Source organism: Pan paniscus, chromosome 7 (genome assembly GCF_029289425.2).
Source record: "Pan paniscus chromosome 7, NHGRI_mPanPan1-v2.0_pri, whole genome shotgun sequence".
In the NCBI taxonomy this organism is placed as follows: Eukaryota; Metazoa; Chordata; class Mammalia; order Primates; family Hominidae; genus Pan; species Pan paniscus.
Window position 1 is genome coordinate 24,531,835 of NC_073256.2, and position 21,733 is coordinate 24,553,567.

Sequence of the window (21,733 nt, forward strand, 5' to 3'; positions counted from 1 at the left end):
AAGCTGAAAAGGAGTGGGAATTGTAAATGTTTATACTGGCCGTTCTCTATGAACAAATATGTATTTATAATTTTTGATATTTATACGTGGTATATTTTCCCATAATAGAAGACGGAAATTGCAGCAGTTGGATGTTTAAAAAAAAAACAGAAAGAAGCGAAGAATACACACCAGCTTTCTCCTGATTAGAGGAAGAGCCCCAAAGCTTCTATAGGCACTCACTTTTCTCTTCTTCTTCTTGCAATATAATGAGGAAATCCTTAGAGGTTGGGGAACTTGGGCGACTTTGGCTAATGAGGAGCTCTGTGCCTTGAGCCCCCCAGGTCACAGAACAGTAAATAGTAGGTCTGTGCCTCCCGCCCTGCAGTGTGAGGTTGCAGTCCTGTGGACTGCACTCCTGTCACCTTTATCAGCGGTCTGATGTCTCACCCTGTTTTCTTGCCAGCCTTGAGGATGGAGTCTGAGCCTCCATGGTGCACCACGCCGGGAGGACAGTGGACATGTTCTCTGTGGTCATGGCCCAGCAGAGGGAAAGGGCAGTTCAGTGAATGTAGGCAAAAGAAAGTGAGATCAGACACTTACTGTGTCTATGTAGAAAGGAAAGACATAAGAGACTCCATTTTGAAAAAGACCTGTACTTTCAATAATTGCTTTGCTGAGATGTTGTTAATCCATAGCTTTGCCCCAGTCACTTTGAACCAACCACTTTGACCCAACCTGAAGCTCACAAAAGCATGTGTTGTATGAAATCAATGTTTAAGGGATCTAGGGCTGTGCAGGACATGCCTTGTTAACAAGATGTTTCCAAGTAGTATACTTGGTAAAAGTCATCGCCATTCTCTAGTATCAATAAACCAGGGGCAAGATACACTGTGGAAAGTCGCAGGAACTTCTGCCCTTGAAAGAGGCTTATTGTCCAGGGTTTCTCCCCATGTGATAGTCTAAGTGGCCTCATGGGATGAGAAAGACCTGACCGTCCCCAAGCCCGACCCTCGTAAAGGGTCTGTGCTGAGGTGGATTAGTCAAATAGGAAAGCCTCTTGCAATTGAGAGAGAGGAAGGCCACTGTCTCCTGCCTGCCGCTGGGAACTGAATGTATCGATATAAAACTCGATTGTACATTTGTTCAATTCTGAGATGGGAGAAAAACCGCCCTATGGTGAGAGGCGAGACGTGTTTGCAGCAATGTTGCCTTTTTATTCTTACTCCACTGAGATGTTTGGGTGGAGAGAAACAGAAATCTGGCTTAAGTACACGTCCAGTCATAGTACCTTCCCTTGAACTTCATTATGACATAGATTCTATTGCTCACATGTTCGTTGCTGACCTTCCCCTTATTATCACCCTGCCCTCCTACTACATTCCTTTTTGCTAAAATAAAGAAATATTAATCAATAAAAACTGAGGGAACTCAGAGGCCGGTGCCAGTGCAGATCCTTGGTATGCTGAGCGCCGGTCCCCTGGGCTCACTGTTGTTTCTCTATACTTTGTCTCTGTGTCTTATTTCTTTTCTCAGTCTCTCGTCCCACACGACTAGAAATACCCACAGGTGTGGAGGGGGAGGCCACCCCTTCAAGTGAATGCTGAGGGGCGGTCGGGAGCCTTGTTTGTTTCCTCATCCTCACGACAAACAGGAGAGTGCGGTGGGTAGATGGGAGGAGACCAATATGCAACTCTCTGCTCAGCAGACTGTGGAGTTTCTGTTCTTGGTTGCGAAAATGCTCCTCTGATGTGCCTGTGGTTAAGACCTCTGAGCTCTGCTTAAAACTTTTTGAAGCTGGGCGCGTGGCTCACGCCTGTAATCCCAGCCCCTTGGGAGGCTTAGGCAGGCGAATCACAAGGTCAGGAGTTCGAGACCAGCCTGGCCAACATGGTGAAACCCTGTCTTTACTAAAAATACAACAACAACAAAAAATTGCCAGGCATGGTGGCGTATGCCTGTAATCCCAGCTACTGGGGAGGCTGAGGCAGAAGACTCCTTTAAAGCCGAGAGACAGAGGTTGCAGTGAACCGAGATCACGTCACTGCACTCCAGCCTGGGCAACAGAGCAAGACTCTGTCACAAAAAAATAAATAAAAATTACGAAGAAAAGTTCTTGGATGGGCTTGGCAAACTCTAGCCATTAGCTCACGTACCAGTTTGGAAGGGCATACCTTCAGTCACTTCACCCTTTAATCTCTTTGCTCAAGACTAAAGTTCTGAGAGGAAGTCTAATCGGCTACGTTGTGTCCATGTGGGCAGTGCAGGAAAGGATGCAGTGGGAGGTGGCTCCAGGGACGTCTTTGGCCTCCATCATGGGGGAGCAGGCGCCTGGATTATCCACCCTAAGAAATCTGGACAAAGGAAAACGAGGTTCTCTGAGGAAGGAGACATAGAGCCCAAGGAGCTAACGAAGAGACAAGTAGTCATCCTGTCTTGTCATTTTGTTTTACACATGTAAGTACATTATCTTACACTTATCACTTTGTTTTCTTTCTCTCCTTTAATTGCACCCTGTTGTCAAAAGTTAAAATAAAATGAAAGTATTGAGATAGCTCAGTAAGTGGCTTTTTGTCAATTGCCTTTTCGTATAGTGAACAGCTGCCCAAACGATTGTCTCTGTCACTGTGCAAATTTGCAACCGTTTGCAGGATCACTCCCAATCCCCCATCACAGGGCTGTGTTACAGCACAATTTAGTTCAGTGTTTTGCTCTCTGCAACAGGAAGGTTCTCATCCATTACAGGATGCAATAAAAACAGGGGTACCATAAGCAACCACCTCTTTCCTCAACTATGTGATGAAAGCAAAAGCCAAGTAGCTCCATGTATCCAACTTAAAAATATAAAAATTACACCTGTGGGCTGCAGTTGGAGCTATGGCGGCGGCAGCTGTCCCTGGGCCTATCCCGAGGTGTGGACCTGGGGACTCCCCAGAAGGGCTGGATGTGGAGGCTCACGGAGCGTCGGCGGAAGACGCACAGGATTCTAAAGCTTTACAACAGTCTCTCGGAAGGGGAGGCGGTGGGACTTCCCGCGGGGCCTTTCCCGCTGGACCCTATCCATCTGAACGGGGCGCACTTCGACCCGGAAGTTTACGTAGACAAGCTGCCTAGAGAGTGCCCTCTTGCCCAGCTTATGGACAGTGAGGCGGACATGGTGCAGTAGATCCGGGCTCTAGAGAGCGACATGCAAACCCTGGTCTATGAGAACTACTATAAGTTCATCCCAGCCACAGAAATTGACAAACAGCATAAAACTATATGAGGAATTGCAGGAAACCCAGAATTTCCCAGATAACCTTGTAAAAGAAGAACAAAGTTGGAAGACTCACAAAAAAAATATGATATATATATACATAAACATATAAATATGTACCATAAAATATAAAAAATATATAAATATATATAAACATACTATATATATGCATATATATATAAATTTGTGATTTCGTTCTGTTGTAAATGTTTAGTAATTTCTATTGTGATTTTTCATTTAACTCATGAAAGGATATTTTTAATTTTCCAAATATGTGCTTGTGCTTAGCTATCTTCTTGCTGTTGACTTCTAATTTTGTTGCATTATGGTCGGGAAAATGTGGTCTGGACAATGTCAATCGTATAGTGGATTTTGTTGAGACTTCTTTATGGCCTAATATGTGGCCAGTTTTTTGTTTTTGGCAAATTTGCCACATGTGGTTACAAGGAATGTGGATTATTTGTTTTTTCAGGAGAGTTTTTATTTTTCAATAGATAAGGTTCTCAGTGTAATTAAAATCTAGCTTTAATTAACAATATGCTAGATCTCTCAAACCTTAGGATGTTAGTCGGTGTAACAATAGACTGCTGCTGAGATGAATAAACCCTGAACTCTCAGTGGGTTGGCACCCATAGCATAGTCTGGTGCAGGGCAGGGGTTCTCCTTGGGGGCCCTTGTCCAACAGTGATTCAGAGATTCTGGAGGTTTCCATCTATTAATTCTGCCATCTCAGAGTTTTTCACTTGTAGCCATATGGATAGGGAGAGAGGGAACATAGCTCACACTTGCCTTTGATAACCTTGGCCCAGAAGCGATTTGTTACATTCGTATTGGTGGGAATGCAGTCACATGGTTCCAAACTAACTGCAAGTGAGGCTGGGAAATGTAGTCTTTCTGCATGTCCAGGAAGAGGAATGGTGTGAACACAGCATTGTCTTTGACACACTAAGCACGTGCTGAAGAGTTCTTACTCTCATAGGAGGTTTGTCTGTCCTGTGTAACTTTCTCAGTTTTTGCTTAGATAGTTTCAGGCAATGTTGTTTGGTGCATTCAGCTTGATGATTATTATGTCCTCTTGGCAATGTAGTCAAGATTCCCATCAGTTTGAATGAAAGTGTTTTACAGATAGGTCAGGAAATGTTAATACTTTAAAAGGCCCTTATATTCCTCCGCTCTACAGATAAGATCAACAGAGTCCTACAGAGAGGAAGTCATGGGTCTCACTCATGAGTGGCAGAATTGAAACCAACATGGCAGTAACTTTGCTTTCCCCCATCATGCTGTTCTCCCTCTATCTTCACTCTGCTGATTTCTTCACTTGCTCCATACAGACCTCCCAGTGCCAAGTGTATAAGTGTGTCCGAAATTGGTGGGTTCTTCATCTCACTGACTTCAAGAATGAAGCCGCAGACCCTCCTGGTGAGTGTACAGTTCTTAAAGGGGGCGTGTCTGGAGTTTGTTTCTTCTGATGTTCACATGTGTTCGAAGTTTCTTCCTTCTGGTGGGGTTCGTGGTCTCGCTGGCTCAGGAGTGAAGCTGCAGACCTTCTCAGTGAGTGTTACAGCTCATAAAGGCAGTGTGGACCCAAAGAGTGAGCAGCAACCAGATTTATTGCAAAGAGCAAAAGAACAAAGCTTCCACAGTGTGGAAGGGGACCCCAGCGGGTTGCCACTACTGGCTCTGGCAGCTTGTTTTTATTCTCTTACTTGGCCCCACCCACATCCTGCTGATTGGTCCATTTTACAGAGAGCCTGAGTGGTCTGTTTTGACAGAGTGCTGATTGGTGCGTTTACAATCCCTGAGCTAGACACAAAGACACCCCACGTCCCCACTAGATTAGCTAGATACAGAGTGTCCACACAAAGGTTCTCCAAGTCCCCGCCCTAGTAGCTAGATACAGAGTGTCAATTGGTGCATTCACAAACCCTGAGCTAGACAGAGGGTGCTGATTGGTGTGTTTACAAACCTTGAGCTAGATACAGAGTGCCGATTGGTGTATTTACCATCGCTTAGCTAGACATAAATGTTCTACAAGTCACCACCAGACTCAGGAGCACAGCTGGCTTCACCCAGTGGATCACACACAGGAGCCGCAGGTGGAGCTGCCTGCCAGTCCCTCTCCGTGCGCCCACACTCTTCATCCCTTGGGTGGTCGATGGGACTGGGTGCCGTGGAGCAGGGGGCGGTGCATGTCGGGGAGGCTCGTGCCGTACAGGAGTCCACGGAGGGGGGAGGCTAAGGAATGGTGGGCTGCAGGTCCTGAGCCCTGCCCCGTGGGGAGGCAGCTAAGACCCGGCGAGAAGTCGAGCACAGCAGCTGCTGGCCCAGGTGCTAAGCCCCTCACTGCCTGGGACGGCAAGGCCGGCCAGCAGCTCCTAGTGCAGGGCCGCCAAGCCCATGCCCACCTGGAACTTCAGCCGACAGGCAAGCAGCATGCATAGCCCCAGTTCTGGCTCACGCCTCTCCCTCCACACCTCCCTGCAAGCTGAGGGAGCCAGCTCCAACCTTGGCTAGCCAATACAGGGGCTCCCACCGTACAGCCGCGGGCTGAAGGACTCCTCAAGTGCCGCCAAAGTGAGAGCCCAGGCGGAGGAGGCACTGAGAGCGAGCGAGGGCTGTGAAGGCTGCCAGCATGCTGTCACCTCTCATAAGGAGTGACTAATCTGAGCTTCTCCAGAAAGTCCATTCCTGGTAGGCACTGGGAATAAGAAATCTCAGAGTATAAAAAAAAAAATCAAGTGGTAGCACTTTTGTGAATGGCTCCCAAATTAGATCATTTACCTTTTGTTTTTCATGAAGCACAGTTGCCCAAAACACGCTTAGCCTGAGATGAAGCACATATTAGAGAAAGGTTCTCTCTATAGCATTATGTATTACTCGAATGAGCATTAAAAAGAGGAGATGGGACATGCTCTCTCTAGCTATTATTACCTGCACTATAGAGTTGACATACACAAGCTCATTATTGCATTATGTTTTATTCAACAAAGTAACTTTAATGTTGAAGCTTAAATTGAATTCGCTAAAACATCTTTGTCTCCAGCATACTGTGCCTCAAGTGTCTTCTTGGTGCCTGAATTTTCTCCAGAATTATAGTGCTGAAGCTATGGAAATGGTGAAATTATATGCAATCTGCAAAACAGTGTGGCTATAACGTGGTAATTGGCCTTCCACATAATTAAAGGAACATTTCCTCATCAGAGCTGTTCCATCAGAGACCCAAAGGCTATCGTTGTACAAATCACCCACTTAGGAAAACCTTTATTCCCAGTAGCCTCTAAAAATCTGGTTATGCAAACAGATTTGCTTATTCAGTAACATTAATGGCTTCTCATAGTTAAAAAGTCATCAATGTGTTTGACCTATAATCTGTTTCCTCCGTGACCAAGTGCCATTTTTATTTTGACAGTTAGGAGCCTTTTGACTCTTTCACAGCTGGCATGAAGGCACAGGGAGGGAAATCTCAAAAACAAACAACCTGTGTATTCCCAGACTGTTAATCAATAGAAAATCACTTCAACTGGATTAGGGTCTTGTACCTGGCAGAAACGCTCTTATGGACATTGGAATTGGATTTTTACACTTGATATGACACCTCCTTGAGTCAGATCAGATTCGTGTTTGATAGACTCTTGACGAAAAATTGCTCCAGGATCTGTGCGGTAGCTAAAGCCTTTTTGTTGTTGTTGCTGTTTTAAAAGCAGCATTAAATATTTTCATGAAGACCTTCCCACCAGTGATTTTATTGGGAATATGGTCTTTAGCTCTGGTCCTGAATAACTCACACTGAGGAAACCTCTAACAAGTGTTTTATTGGAAGATGTCTGATGGATGGTTGGTTTTAATAACAAATCTCTTCCCTTTTTCTGTCCCCTGTGTTCTATTCTCCTTTCTCTACACATTATTCTGGGAGGATTCACCTATTCCCAAAGTCCTTTCCTCTTTATTTCCATTCCAGAGCTCTGTGTATAACTCCAGGCTGATGAATCCAACGGCCCAGTTGTTATCTCCACTTGGCTGTCTTTCTTGCATTGGCCTCATCTTACCTTGCCTCTCCTGATTTCCTCTTCTGCCTGGGCTCACCACGTCAGATTCACACCACCATCCACCCAGCTTCCAAATCACCTGGGCCTCCTCCTTCATTCCTCCCTCTTTCTCAGTCAAGTTAGTCTACTGTCTCCTCTCCATGCTCACTGCCACAGCCTTGGTCCAGCCAACCATCTTGTCTCACTTGGTGTATTGCAGCCGCCTATCTGGTCTACTCACCTCCCACTCTCCTCCAGCCAGACTGCTCTTTTTATAGCACAAAGTGGATCATTACTCCCCTGCTTAAAAACATCTACTGTCTCCCTTTGTCTACAAGATAAACACGACAAAGAGCCTTTAAGATTTGGCTCCAACTTACCTCTATATTGGTCAGTTTTTATAATTATATGAACGTCTCTCAGCTCCTCACCCTCTCACGTCTCGATTTTTGCACATACTCTTCCCTCTGCTGGGAATGATCTTCCATACCTCTTCTATCGACCTGGCTAGTTCCCACCATTTTCTAGTCTCCATCTGAGGAGTCTTGTGGTGGAGAAGGATTTCTCACCACCTGATAGAGATTGCATGCCCACCCACCTCCGAGCTTTTATTTATTTATTTATTTTTTGACGGAGTCTCGCTCTGACCATGCAGGCTGGAGTGCAGTGGCGCGATCTTGGCTCACTGCAATCTCCGCCTCCAGGGTTCAAGCAATTCTCCCACCTCAGCCGTCTGACTATCTGGAATTACAGGTACCCGCCACCACATCTGGCTAATTTTTTTGTATTTTTAGTAAAGACAGGATTTCACCATGTTGGCCAGGCTGTTTTCGAACTCCTGGCCTCAAGTGATCCACCCACCTTGGCCTCCCGAAGTGCTGGGATTACAGGCATGAACAACTGCAACTGGCCAATCGGGTGCCCCTTCTATTTGCTCCCATTGCCCCCAGGCATACTGTCACCGTAACTCTTACCATTCTGAGTTGAAAATGTTTTGTTTTTTTTTTTTGCTTTTTATTTCTCTCATTAAATGCAAAGCTCATTGAAAAGAGGACAGTGGTTGTTCACTGTTGTACTCCTAACCTTTGACTCAGTGTCCTGAGGTTGGCTCTAGAGCTGTGCACACATGTTCAGACATTGGAGCACATCTTGTCTAGCACCTCTTTTGAGGTGGCTTAGAGAAAAGTCAGTAGGTACTTCCCCAAGGATGAAACAGAAGCTTCACCTAAACCAGTTCTTCAACTTCAGCCTGCAGTAGAATCCTCTGAGAGCTTGTTAAAAATACAGTCTCCTAGAGCCCACTCTTCAAGAGTCGGTGAGTTGCTTCATCATCAAAATATATACAGAATTCAGGCAGTCTTCAGCGCCAGCCTGGTCTGAGCCTCTGTGGACTCCCACCTGCAGAATCTCCCTGCTGGTCTCCTTGCTTCTGCTCTTACCTTCTTATTACCCATTCAAGTAGCCAGGGTGATCCTTTTTAAAAAAAAATTTTTAAATTTGTTTGACATGAAGTCTCACTCTGTTGCCCAGGCTGGAGTGCAGTGGTGCTATCTCAGCTCGCTGCAGCTCTACATCCTGGGCTCAAGCCATCCTCCCACCTCAGCCTCCTGGGTAACTGGGACCACAGACATCCACCACCACACCTGGCTAATTGTTGTATTTTTTGTAAACACACGGTCTTGCTATGTTGCCCAGGCTAGTCTTGAACTTCTGTGTGCACCCACCTCAGCCTCCTGCATTTTTAGGAGGCCTCTCTTGTAGGGATTTTGATGCAGAAGGCCTGGGTGCCTCATGTCTCCTCCCATTTCTCTCTGTCTTTCTGTGTCTGTCTCTCTGTCTCTGTATCTCTCTCTCTTTCTCTTTGCCTTATAGCTGTCCTGGGGACTAGACACTGCCTTAGGCATCCGTCTGACTCCTGTTCACTTTTACACTGAGGCTGCTTTAAGTTGCACCTTGATCTGAAGCCTTGGGCTTCTGTTCGTAATCCTTGCTTTTGTTGGAAGGGCCGTGCAGCTTCTTGACAAATTGCAAAGGTGCCCACGAGTTTCCAACTCCCCAAGAACCAAACCAGATGACAAACAAAGATGCAGCCCACAGCTGGGGAGACAGATTTCATGTCCACACAGAGACTCCAAGATGCTGAACTGAAATCCACCCTGAAACCTGTTTTCTCTCTCATTTAAGTTCAATGTCACCTGGGGGCTTGCAGGGCAGGGCTGGTGACCATTCACAGGGAAAGATGCTTTGAAATGGCAACTGAGAATGGTGTGGTGGTTGACAGATGGCACGTCAGAGCATAGATTAACACAGAAAGAGAAACTCACCCCTTTGGGGGAGTGTGTGAGGCTGGCGGCCACACAGAGGGCTTTTCCTGCGAGCTCTTGCATAGATGCAAACAGCCAGGAGGTTTTGCTTTCTGAGCCTGAGTGGAAGCATGTTCCTCCCTGCACATTGCCGCTCTGCAGCAAATGTTTATTCCTGTTGCATTGATTAAAAGTGCTTACCAGGCCGGGCGCGGTGGCTCAAGCCTGTAATCCCAGCACTCTGGGAGGCCAAGGCAGGCAGATCACAAAATCAGGAGATCGAGACCATCCTGGCTAACACGGTGAAACACCGTCTCTACGAAAAATACAAAAATTTAGCCGGGCATGGTGGTGGGCGCTTGTAGTCCCAGCTACTTGGGAGGCTGAGGCAGGAGAATGGCATGAACCCAGGAGGCGGGGCTTGCAGTGAGCCGAGATTGTGCCACTGCACTCCAGCCTGGATGACAGAGCAAGACTCCGTCTCAAAAAAACAAAGTGCTTACCGAAGGGGTTTGAGGGCAGTGGTGGCAGTGTGAATTATGGCTTTGCCGGCTGCCAGTGGAGCCAGCCGCTCTGCACAGCCGTGCAAGGGTGTTTTGAAAAGTGGCTCAGCCAGCCAGGAGTGACTGGGTGTAACTATTGCTGCCACAACATCTTGTAGCCTGATTGGGGCCGTGTTTGCACAACCCCTAAACCACTACACTTGTTCAGGCTTAAAAATAAGCTTACTTTTTTTTGTTTCTTTTGTTTTGTTTTATGAGATCGAGTCTTATTCTGTCACCAGGTTGGAATGCAGTGGCATGATCTCGGCCCACTGCAACCTCTACCTCCTGCGTTCAAGTGATTCTCCTGCCTCAGGCTCCCGAGTAGCTGGAACTACAGGCGTGTACCATCATGGCCAGCTAATTTTTGAATTTTTAGTACAGACAGGGCTTCACCATGTTGGCCAGGATGGTGTAATCTCTTGACCTCGTGATCCACCCGCCTTGGCTTCCCAGAGTGCTAGGATTACAGGCATGAGCCACCGTGCCTGGTCAAACATAAACTTACTTTCTTACCTCTTCTGCTGAACTCTATTTGCTTATTTTCTCAATTTCTGCTGAACTCTATTTTGCTTCTTTTTCCTGGATAAAGCTCTTCTTTATCCAGGGGGGTGGGTAGGAGGAAATCCTTGACAGGACCAATTTACATGACAGTTTGGAGGACTCTGGCTAGCCCCAGAAGGTGTTTGAATTTTTAAATTGGTTACTAGTGTCAGAATGTTTCATGAGTAAGAGCCCAGCCTCTATGTTGGATGCCCTGAATTTAAATCACAATATGGCCATTTTGTATATAACCAGAGGATGGATTTGGGGACCCAATGGATGTACCATGACATGAACTTGCACCAACATTCACCTGACCCCCAAAATGCCTATTCTGACTGGTAGGCCCTAGTCTCAGCCTAGTTCCAGTTCAGAGCCTGTGTCCAGTGATCCTGCACAGGTCTCATTAGTTCCTTTTCTCCTCTTCAGTCATCCTGGTAAAAGGCTGTGTATTCCCTTGGGGGCAGGCTGGGAGACAGATTGACAGTATAAATTTTTGGCAGTGGAGCAGAGTCCCTTCTGGAGGGAACCTGGCTTCCCATTTAGACAAGGGACTCCGGGTCTGTGAACTGGCTTATGTCTGGGAATTGACGGGGGACTGTGACTCTGTTTTTATGATTCAGATTAGACTTCCGCTCACCTGACCTAGAAGTCTTCTGCAAACACAGATCCAGTAAAAATGTGGCAGGCTTCTTATCTATTTCACTTCTAGGAATGCCATGATCAGCTGGCACCATAGGTCTCTGAGAGTCAGGCTATTCTGGTTGCAGCTTTGACTCTGCTGTGTTTTATGGTAACTGCATCCACCTTGCCTTTGGGGATTGAGTGCTCTGATCACTTGGCCCCAGCCCCTGTAGTGTGCCTATGTCACTTACCCTCTTTATACCTCAGTTTGCTCCTCCATAAAATGGGCATTCTCATTGCACTCACCCCCAGGGCTGCTGTGAGGTATAGATAGATTAGCATATGGAAAGTAATAGAAGAGGGTCTCAAAGCCCATGTGTCGTTATCAGAATTATTTCGTGACAGGGGAGAGCTGGAGGAGAGAGGAAGGTGCTGAGCAGACCCACTTGCTCTCCTACCAGTGTTTCCTGAGCACCTACTATGTGCTGCCCACTGTGAGAGCTGTTAGGGTTGAAATAGGGAGCACAGCAGGGTAGGGGGTGCCATCAGGAGCTCAGTGGGGAGACCATTGTGCAACATGGTTCCAGAGCTTGGGGTGGGGAAGCTCAGGGAGCACAGGGGCCTAGGATCCTGAACAGAATCATGGAAAGGACACAGCCTCCCCAGCCTCTCCTGCCTCCTCTTCCTCCCTGGCCTCCTCTGCTTCCCTGGCCTCTCCTGCCTTCCTGGCTTCCCCTTCCGCTCCGGCCTCCCCAGTCTCCCCTGTCTCTCCTGCTTTTGAGGTGGTCCAGGAGCTGCTGGTGCTCACTTAGCCTGTCCTGGACTCTGGGTGTAGCACTTCGATGTCCAAAAAATACCCCTGGGTTCAGCTCATCACACAACCAAGGAAGGAGCTCCACACTGACACTAAGGCTGCATCCTGGGCTCATTCATCAGGGCATGCCTCCAAAATATTTCTCCATGTCTCCTCCCTTTGCCCACCTGCATTGTCTCTGTGCCTCAGCCCCGGCTGGGGCCTGCAAAGATCCCCTATCTCCTTTGCCCCTGCACGGCTGGATCCCAGGCAATCTGTCCGCCCACCACACCTCTCTCACCTTGCCCACCACTCTCCAGCCCCACAGTCGTCTTTCTGCTTCTTTCCCAGCATCTGTGCTTTTGCACACGCTGTTCCCTCTGCCTGAACACCCTCCACTGGGCTGAGAACAACTCTCTGAGGCCTCTCTCAGCTGTTGCTTCCTTTGGAACAGCCGCTGCTGCTGTCCCTCTCCCAGCTCCAAGACCTGCTGAGCCTCCTGTCTTTCTCGGTTCCCATGCCCCCAGCACTTCTCCTTGGCCACCTTTTGACCAATTGACAATGTCCATTCTCAATGCCTTCTCACCCAGCGCTGAGCCCCACTGGGTGAAGGCAATGCCTGTCACGTTCACCACAATATCCCCTCCCCCATCATCACGACTGGTCCACAGTGATGCTCAAAAAGATCTGTTGGTAGGCAATACGAAGGTGCATTCATGTCATCCTGCAGGCGGAATTCTCCACGAGTTTTGAGCAGCCTCGGTTTTTCCACCACCTCCAAATCATGGAAGACACAGGGTAAGAGCTAAGACAAGGTGGCTGTGGCCGATGTCCACCCTCTCGGGGCGTCCCTTCTCTTCTCTCCTCCTTGAGCAAGGAGACCATCGTGGTGCAACCCGGTTGCCCCGGGAAGGAAGTGCAGGGCCTGGCCAGAGCGGGCCTGGCGACGGGCAAGGGACAGCGACCTCCTGGGCCAGGACAGGTGAGAGCAGCACAGGCCCAGGCCCGGCGTGGCGGCGGTGCGCGTGAGCGGCCAGCAGAGGGCGCCAGAGAGCCATGAGCGGCCCGCAGAAGAGCCCGCGCCGGCCCCGATGCCCAGCTCCGCGCCGCGCGGACCCACCGAGCCTGCGCTCAGACGCCCCAGCTCCACCGAGAGGCCTCTTGCGCCGGGTCCTTCTTCTTCCCCAAGTGCAGGCAGATCCCCTGGAGGCATGGCCAGGCCTTCCGGCAGCTCCGAAGCCACTGGCAAGTCCCGAGGCAGGGATGGCCGGCCCAGGAGGGAGGAGGACGACGTCCCTCCCTAGGAGAAGAGGCTGCGGCTGTTGCTGGAGGGGGAAGCGCACAGCCCCAGGACTGTGAGGACGAGGAGGACGCGCCGCGGCCGGGCAGAGAGGAGACCGGCACCCAGACAGGTGGCGACGGCAGAGGAGTAAGTGACGCGTGCGCTGGGGTCCGGGGGTGCCGGGGGCGCGGGGTTGCTGGGGACGCGGGGTAGGGGCGGCGGGAGGCTCCGTGGCCTGCCCCGGGTTGAAGTTGGGAGGGCGGCTTTCATTCTGAACCCATTTAGGCAGCACGGGCAGCCCTCCTCGCCGTGGGCGGCATCAGAGTCCCCCCTGCCCTGTCTTGGGGTTGCTCCCGGATGTTGTCTGGGAGTCTTGCTCATGGTGACATCCTCATCTCCCCGTGCACGTTACTGCATTCAGAGCTTGGGTCACCTGGACACTGAACTCAGGTGAATTTTCTCTGAGATCCCGGGAGAAGGAGGACAGTTCTCAAGAAGGTTTTCCAGGGCCGATCACGGAAAGGATGAGAAGGGAGAGGTCCTGGTCGGGGACACAATTACGGTGGCAGTGTAACACCAGGAAACTGTATTGCGTGAAGTCCCTCTCACTCCCTCTACCTCCCTCTTTTACGTGGACTCTGCAAAGACCAGGATACCAGAATGCAGTGCAGTGACCAAACGTAGTGGGACCTTGCGAACGCGAGTCTGGAGCCAGGCGGCTGGGGTTTGCATCCTGGTTCTGCCCCTCCTTAGCTGGCTGACATGGCACAAGCCACTTACCCTCTCTGAGCCTTACTGTCTTCAGTGGCAAAAGGATCTGTCAACAGGCCCCATTGCCTGGGGTTCTTACTGCTGAGATTAAGGGAAGCTCGTCCATAGAAGCACTTAGCGTTGTTCCTGGCACATAGTGTATGGTGGATAAATGGGACTTAGGACTAAAACTCATGCCTTGGTGTGTTTTTGCAGTGATGTTTTGTTCTGGGGTGCATCACAAGAGACAAGGTTCTTGGCCGGGCATGGTGGCTCAAGCCAATAATCCCAGCACTTTGAGAGGCCGAAAGGGGAGGATCTCTTGAGCCCAGGAGTTTAAGACCAGCCTGGGAACGGTGGTGAAGCCTCATATCTACCAAAAAAAAAAAAAAAAAAAAAAAAAGCCAGGTATGGTGGTGTGTGCCTGTAGTCCCAAGTACTTGGGAGGCTGAGGTGGGAAGATTGCTAGAGCCTGGAAGGTCGGGCTGCAGTGAACTGTGATCATGCCACTGCACTCCAGCCTGAGTGATAAAGTGAGACTCTGTTTCAAGGAAAAGAGAGAGAGAGAGACAGACAAACCCATAAGAGTCTTAAGCCAGAATCTTCATGTTAAAATGCTTTCTGGAGGCTAAAAGGATGATATGTTGATAATGAAATATTTAAAAGGCAGAAACCCCACTGAATTGTTTTGTCCACAGAGGGAAATGGGAATCGCATCACCTGAAGGATGATGGAGGAACTGAACAGAAACCATCCTTGTTTCCTGAATCTGAATATGGCACGCTCTTTTCACGGTGACTGTAGCTGCTCAGTCTGGCGGTCCCTTGAAAAGAGGGAATCTTGATTTTCAAACTTAAAAGTTGGCCCAAAACCCACTGCTGCCCACAATGCCTGCCAGACACATTCCTCTTCCCTTTTAGTTTCTATGGGAATACTCTCTTTGAAGAACCCATGAAGCAGTGTCAGGCTGGTGTGAGGATCAGCAGTGATTTCTTTGAGGAGGAGAGCCCGTTTCTTCACTCACAGGCCATGTCTGAGTGGATCAAGAAGAACAGAGTGCCCTTTTATGAGATTTTGTCTGCGTAGACCATTAGCTTGGTAAAAATGCCAAAACCATCCTCGTTCTTTAATAGCAGATTATTTTGGACTTTTCTCTGCAAGAAGCAGCATGGGCATTCAGATGCTTTTAAGGATAAAATGTTCTTTCTCATCACCAGGCCTGGTGCTCTGGATGGCTGAGGTTTTAACGTGACTGGATGTCCCTTGGAGTGGCTTCCAGGCTGTGCTCTTGTGGTTGGGTGGCAAGGGGTTGCTTTATTCGGTGGTGGCTAGAGGACGTTTTAGCAGGTAAATCGGGACCACAGGAGCCCCTGAGCGCCAAGTTCTGCTGCAGGGCATGTGTTTATGGTGGGGAGGTGAGGGGGTGGAGAGTGGGGGGCATTGATTTCCTGCCAATATCAGAAGTTTCACAGGCTTCTTGTGTATCCACAAACACCCACCCCATTGAGAAGGCCTAGAAAACCTGGCCCTCCCCAAGCCTTTATTGACCACTTGTGAATGATCCCAGGGTGTGTCTGACCCACAGCTCCTCCTGGAGGGAGAGAAAAGTCTCTCCTAGGTATTTGATTGTCAACCTCAACCACTTGCTGAGCCTTCCCCAAGACCAGGCATCTTGGCAGAGATTTCTGGGTTTTCAGGCAGAACCGAGCATTCGAGTGCAATAACTCAGTGGAGTCCCTGAAATCCCTGATGGATGCACCACGTAAAAGCATCCAGGGTTGAAACCAGATCAGGAAGGTTATTGTCAGCCTGGGGCTCCTGTAGAGGTGCATCCACGTTGCAGGGATTTTCCTTCTTGCTGAGGAGAAACCTGGGTTTCTCAGCTTTGGCACAGTCACAACATTTGGGGTGAGACCATTCGTGGTGGTGGTGGGGGGGCTGTCCTGTGTATTGTAGGATGGTTAGCAGCATCTGTGGTCTCCATCCTCTAGGTGCCATTCTACCCTCCCAGCTATGGCTACCCCAGATGTCTCCACATGGTTTCAAATGCTGTGGGGCAGGGGAATGGTACGTGAGCAAAACCACCCCAGTTGAGAGCCATTGGTCTACACTTGTGGAAATGTTTGAGGGTGAGACTGTCGAGCTTGGGTTCCTGCTGTACCCTTTATGAGTAATGCGGTCTTGGAAAATTAATACTACTCCAGGGACCTCAGTTTTCTCGTCTATAAAATGGAGATAAATGAGATACACTTTGATAGGAAGTTTATATGGGATTTACTGAGATAATAAGACAGTACATGGAAAATACTGAGCATAGCATTTATTTATTTTAATTTTTTTTTTAAGACAGAGTCTTACTCTGTTGCCCAGGCTGGAGTGCAGTGGCATCATCTCCACTCACTGCAACCTCCACCTCCCGGGCTCAAATGATTCTCCAGCCTCAGGCTCCCGAGTAACTGGGACTACAGGCGTGCGCCATCATGCCCATCTAGTTTTGAATTTTTAGGGGAGATGGGACTTCACCATGTTGGGCAGGATAGTCCGATCTTTTGACTTCGTGATCTGCCCGCCTCAGCCTTCCCAAGTGCTGGGATTACAGGCGTGAGCCACCGTGCCTGGTCAAACATAAACTTACTTTCTTACCTCTTCTGCTGAACTCCATTTGCTTGTTTTCCCAAATGTCTTTATCCAGAAGAGCTTTTAGCAACAAAGTTAAGCAATGCCCTTCCCTAGTCTCTCTTTACAACTGGCTCTCAGCAGGGGGTGGGAGGAAATCCTTGACAGAACCAATTTACATGACAGTTTGGAGGACTTTGGCTAGCCCCAGAAGGTGTTTGAATTTTTAAATTGGTTACTAGTGTTAGAATGTTTCATGAGTAAGAGCCCAGCCTCTATGTTGGATGCCCTGAATTTAAATCACAATATGGCCATTTTGTATATAACCAGAGGATGGATTTGGGGACCCAATGGATGTACCATGACATGAACTTGCACCAACATTCACCTGACCCCCAAAATGCCTATTCTGACTGGTAGGCCCTAGTCTCAGCCTAGTTCCAGTTCAGAGCCTGTGTCCAGTGATCCTGCACAGGTCTCATTAGTTCCTTTTCTCCTCTTCAGTCATCCTGGTAAAAGGCTGTGTATTCCCTTGGGGGCAGGCTGGGAGACAGATTGACAGTATAAATTTTTGGCAGTAGAGCCCAGTCCTTTCTGGAGGGAAACTGGCTTCCCATTTAGACAAGGGACTCCGGGTCTGTGAACTGGCTTATGTCTGGGAATTGACGGGGGACTGTGACTCTGTTTTTATGATTCAGATTAGACTTCCGCTCACCTGACCTAGAACTCTTCTGCAAACACAGATCCAGTAAAAATGTGGCAGGCTTCTTATCTATTTCACTTCTAGGAATGCCATGATCAGCTGGCACCATAGGTCTCTGAGAGTCAGGCTATTCTGGTTGCAGCTTTGACTCTGCTGTGTTTTATGGTAACTGCATCCACCTTGCCTTTGGGGATTGAGTGCTCTGATCACTTGGCCCCAGCCCCTGTAGTGTGCCTATGTCACTTACCCTCTTTATACCTCAGTTTGCTCCTCCATAAAATGGGCATCCTCATTGCACCCACCCCCAGGGCTGCTGTGAGGTATAGATAGATTAGCATATGGAAAGTAATAGAAGAGGGTCTCAAAGCCCATGTGTCGTTATCAGAATTATTTCGTGACAGGGGAGAGCTGGAGGAGAGAGGAAGGTGCTGAGCAGACCCACTTGCTCTCCTACCAGTGTTTCCTGAGCACCTACTATGTGCTGCCCACTGTGAGAGCTGTTAGGGTTGAAATAGGGAGCACAGCAGGGTAGGGGGTGCCATCAGGAGCTCAGTGGGGAGACCATTGTGCAACATGGTTCCAGAGCTTGGGGTGGGGAAGCTCAGGGAGCACAGGGGCCTAGGATCCTGAACAGAATCATGGAAAGGACACAGCCTCCCCAGCCTCTCCTGCCTCCTCTTCCTCCCTGGCCTCCTCTGCTTCCCTGGCCTCTCCTGCCTTCCTGGCTTCCCCTTCCGCTCCGGCCTCCCCAGTCTCCCCTGTCTCTCCTGCTTTTGAGGTGGTCCAGGAGCTGCTGGTGCTCACTTAGCCTGTCCTGGACTCTGGGTGTAGCACTTCGATGTCCAGAAAATACACCCGGGTTCAGCTCATCACACAACCTAGGAAGGAGCTCCACACTGACACTAAGGGTTCATCCTGGGCTCATTCATCAGGGCATGCCTCCAAAATATTTCTCCATGTCTCCTCCCTTTGCCCACCTGCATTGTATCTGTGCCTCAGCCCCGGCTGGGGGCCTGCAACGATCCCCTATCTCCTTTGCCCCTGCACGGCTGGGTCCCAGGCAATCTGTCCGCCTACCACGCCTCTCGCCCCTTGCCCACCACGCTCCAGCCCCACAGTTCTCTTTCTGCTTCTTTCCCAGCCTCTGGGCTTTTGCACACGCTGTTCCCTGTGCCTGAACACCCTCCACTGGGCTGAGAACAACTCTCTGAGGCCTCTCACAGCTGTTGCTTCCTTTGGAACAGCCGCTGCTGCTGTCCCTCTCACAGCTCCAAGACCTGCTGAGCCTCCTGTCTTTTTCAGTTCCCATGACCCCAGCACTTCTCCTTGGCCTCCTTTTGACCAATTGACAATGTCCATTCTCAATGCCTTCTCACCCAGCGCTGAGCCCCACTGGGTGAAGGGAATGCCTGTCATGTTCACCACAATATCCCCTCCCCCATCACCACGACTGGTCCACAGTGATGCTCAAAAAAGATCTGTTGATAGGCCATGCGAAGGTGCATTCATGTCATCCTGCAGGCGGAATTCTCCACGAGTTTTGAGCAGCCTCGGTTTTCCCACCACCACCAAACCATGGAAGACACAGGGTAAGAGCTAAGACAAGGTGGCTGTGGCCGATGTCCACCCTCTCTGGGCGTCCCTTCTCTTCTCTCCTCCTTGGGAAGGGAGACCGTCGGGGTGCAACCTGGTTGGGGCGGGGAGGAGGTGCAGGGCCTGGCCAGAGCGGACATGGCCACTGGCAGGGGACCGCGACTGCTTGGTCCAGGGCAGGTGAGCGCAGCGCAGGCCAGGGCCCGGCGTGTCTGCGGTGCGCTCGAGAGGCCAGCAGAGGGCGCCAGAGAGCCACGAGCGGCCCGCGGACGAACCCGCGCCGGCCCCGATGCCCAGCTTCGCGCGGCGCGGACCCAACGAGCCCGCGCTCAGACCCCCCACCTCCGCCGACAGGCCACTCGCGCCGGGTCCTTCCTCTTCCCCAGGTGCAGGCCGAGCCCCCGGAGCCATGGCCAGCCCTTCGGGCAGATCTGAAGCCACTGGCAAGCCCCGAGGCAGGGATGGCGGAGGACGACGTCCCTCCTGAAGAGAAGAGGCTGCGGCTGTTGCTGGAGGGGGAATCGCACAGCCCGAGGACTGCGAGGACGGGGAGGACGCGCCGCGGCCAGGCAGGAAGGAGACCGGGACCCAGACAGGTGGCGACGGCAGAGGAGTAAGTGACGCGGGCGCGGGGGTCCGGGGATGCCGGTGTCGCGGGGTAGGGTCGGCGGGAGGCTCCGTGGCCGGCCCCGGGTTGAAGTTGGTAATTGAGCGGCAACTCCAGCGGGCGCGGAGTGACAGCTCATGACGGCGTCCGAGACGCCAGCTGCCCCTTCTCGGCTGTGTGGCTTCGACTTCCTAATTCTCCCACGACGTCGCTGGCCAGGAGACGCGCTGGACTCTGCGGCTAGCCAAAAGGGGAGGGGGAGCCCCGCTTCCTGGGGGCCCCTAGCAGGGGAAGGGGCGGGGGTTGCGCTGAGCATCCTGTCTGGGGCATCTGTCTGGGACTTTGTCGGTGCCTCTCACCTGGCGAGGGGCCTGTGGTGGGGGTAGGGGGGAAGTCCCTGGCGCCAGGCTTGGCCAAGTCCTGTTCTGCTGGGCTGCGGGCTGGCGGCGCTCGCCCAGCTCCTCACCTGTCCCGCATCTTCCTGTTTCTCTTCCCTTTCTGGTTGGGCAGCCAGAGTTGAGAGGAGGCAGATGGCTTCCATCCCAGAAATCGCTCTCCTTTTTCCGTCCCTACAGAGAGAGACAGAGAGGCAAAGTTCCTTGCATCCCCCGGGGCGCTGTCTCTGTGAGCTCCCGGTGTCCTGCACACGTGAGCCCCTGAGTCACCGGGCCTGTGTGTGTGCGGGATGGGGCTCCGTGGCCATCCTGGCCTCCTGGGGTTCACTTTCTGCTTTCCTACGCCAAGTCTTCCTGTGTGGTTTTGCTGGCCTTCCACTGGGGAGGCACGTGTGTTTGGAGGGCAGATGAGGGCCCACTGGAGAGCTGTACCCCTCAGTGAGGGCCGCCACCTTGATGGTTTTTGATGGATAATGGGGTTGACCTCTTTGTTCCTTCCACATGTTTTTATGTTTGACCATTTGCTCAGCTGAGCTTGTCTTAATAATTGGATTCGTCGTTAATGAGCCCCACATAGGCGAGAGGGCGGCCTTCATTCTGAACCCATTTAGGCAGCACTGGCAGCCCTCCTTGCCGTGGGCTGCATCAGAGCCCCCCCCCCCCGCCCAGTCTTGGGGTTGCTCCCGGATGCTGTCTGGGAGGCTTGCTCATGGTGACATCCTCATCTCCCCGTGCACGTTACCGCATTTAGAGGTTGGGTCACCTGGACCCTGAAATCAGGCGAATTTTCTCTGAGATCCCGGGAGAAGGATGATAGTTCTTTGGAAGGTTTTCCAGGGCCGATGACGGAAAGGATGAGAAGGCAGAGGTCCTGGTTGGGGACACAATTACGGTGGCAGTGTAACGCCGGGAAACTTTATTGCGTGAAGTCCCTCTCACTCCCTCTACCTCCCTCTTTTACGTGGACTCTGCCAAAGACCAGGATACCAGAATGCAGTGGAGTGACCAAACGTAGTGGGACCTTGGGAATGCGAATCTGGAGCCAGGTGGCTGGGATTTGCATCCTGGTTCTGCCCCTCCTTAGCTGGCTGACATGGCACAAGCCACTTACCCTCTCTGAGCCTTACTGTCTTCAGTGGCAAATGGATCTGTCAACAGGCCCCGTTGCCTGGGGTTGTTACTGCTGAGATTAAGGGATTCTTGTCCATAGAAGCACTTAGCGTTGTGCCTGGCACATAGTGTATGGTGGATAAATGGGACTTAGGACTAACACTCATGCCTTTGTGTGTTTTTGCAGTGATGTTTTGTTCTGGGGTGCATCACAAGAGACAAGGTTCTTGGCTGGGCATGGTGGCTCAAGCCAATAATCCCAGCACTTTGAGAGGCCAAAAGAGGAGGATCTCTTGAGCCCAGGAGTTTAAGACCAGCTGGGCAACATGGTGAAGCCTCATATCTAAAAAAATTAAAAAAAGCCAGGTATGGTGGTGTGTGACTGTAGTCCCAAGTACTTGGGAGGCTGAGGTGGGAGGATTGCTAGAGCCTGGAAGGTTGGGCTGCAGTGAGCTGTGATCATGCCGCTGCACTCCAACCTAGGTGACAAAGTGAGACCGTTTCAAGGAAAAGAGAGAGAGAGAGACCCACAAGAGTCTTAAGCCAGAAGCTCGATGTTAAAATGCTTTCTGGAGGCTAAAAGGATGATATGTTGATAATGAAATATTTAAA

At 50.5% G+C, this 21,733-nt stretch overlaps 1 pseudogene; it reads left to right on the plus strand.

The window, feature by feature from the left end:
* The first annotated feature begins 13,438 nt into the window (after window positions 1-13,438).
* LOC117978066 (dapper homolog 3-like) overlaps window positions 13,439-21,733 on the plus strand; it is a 104,603-nt pseudogene continuing 96,308 nt past the window's right edge.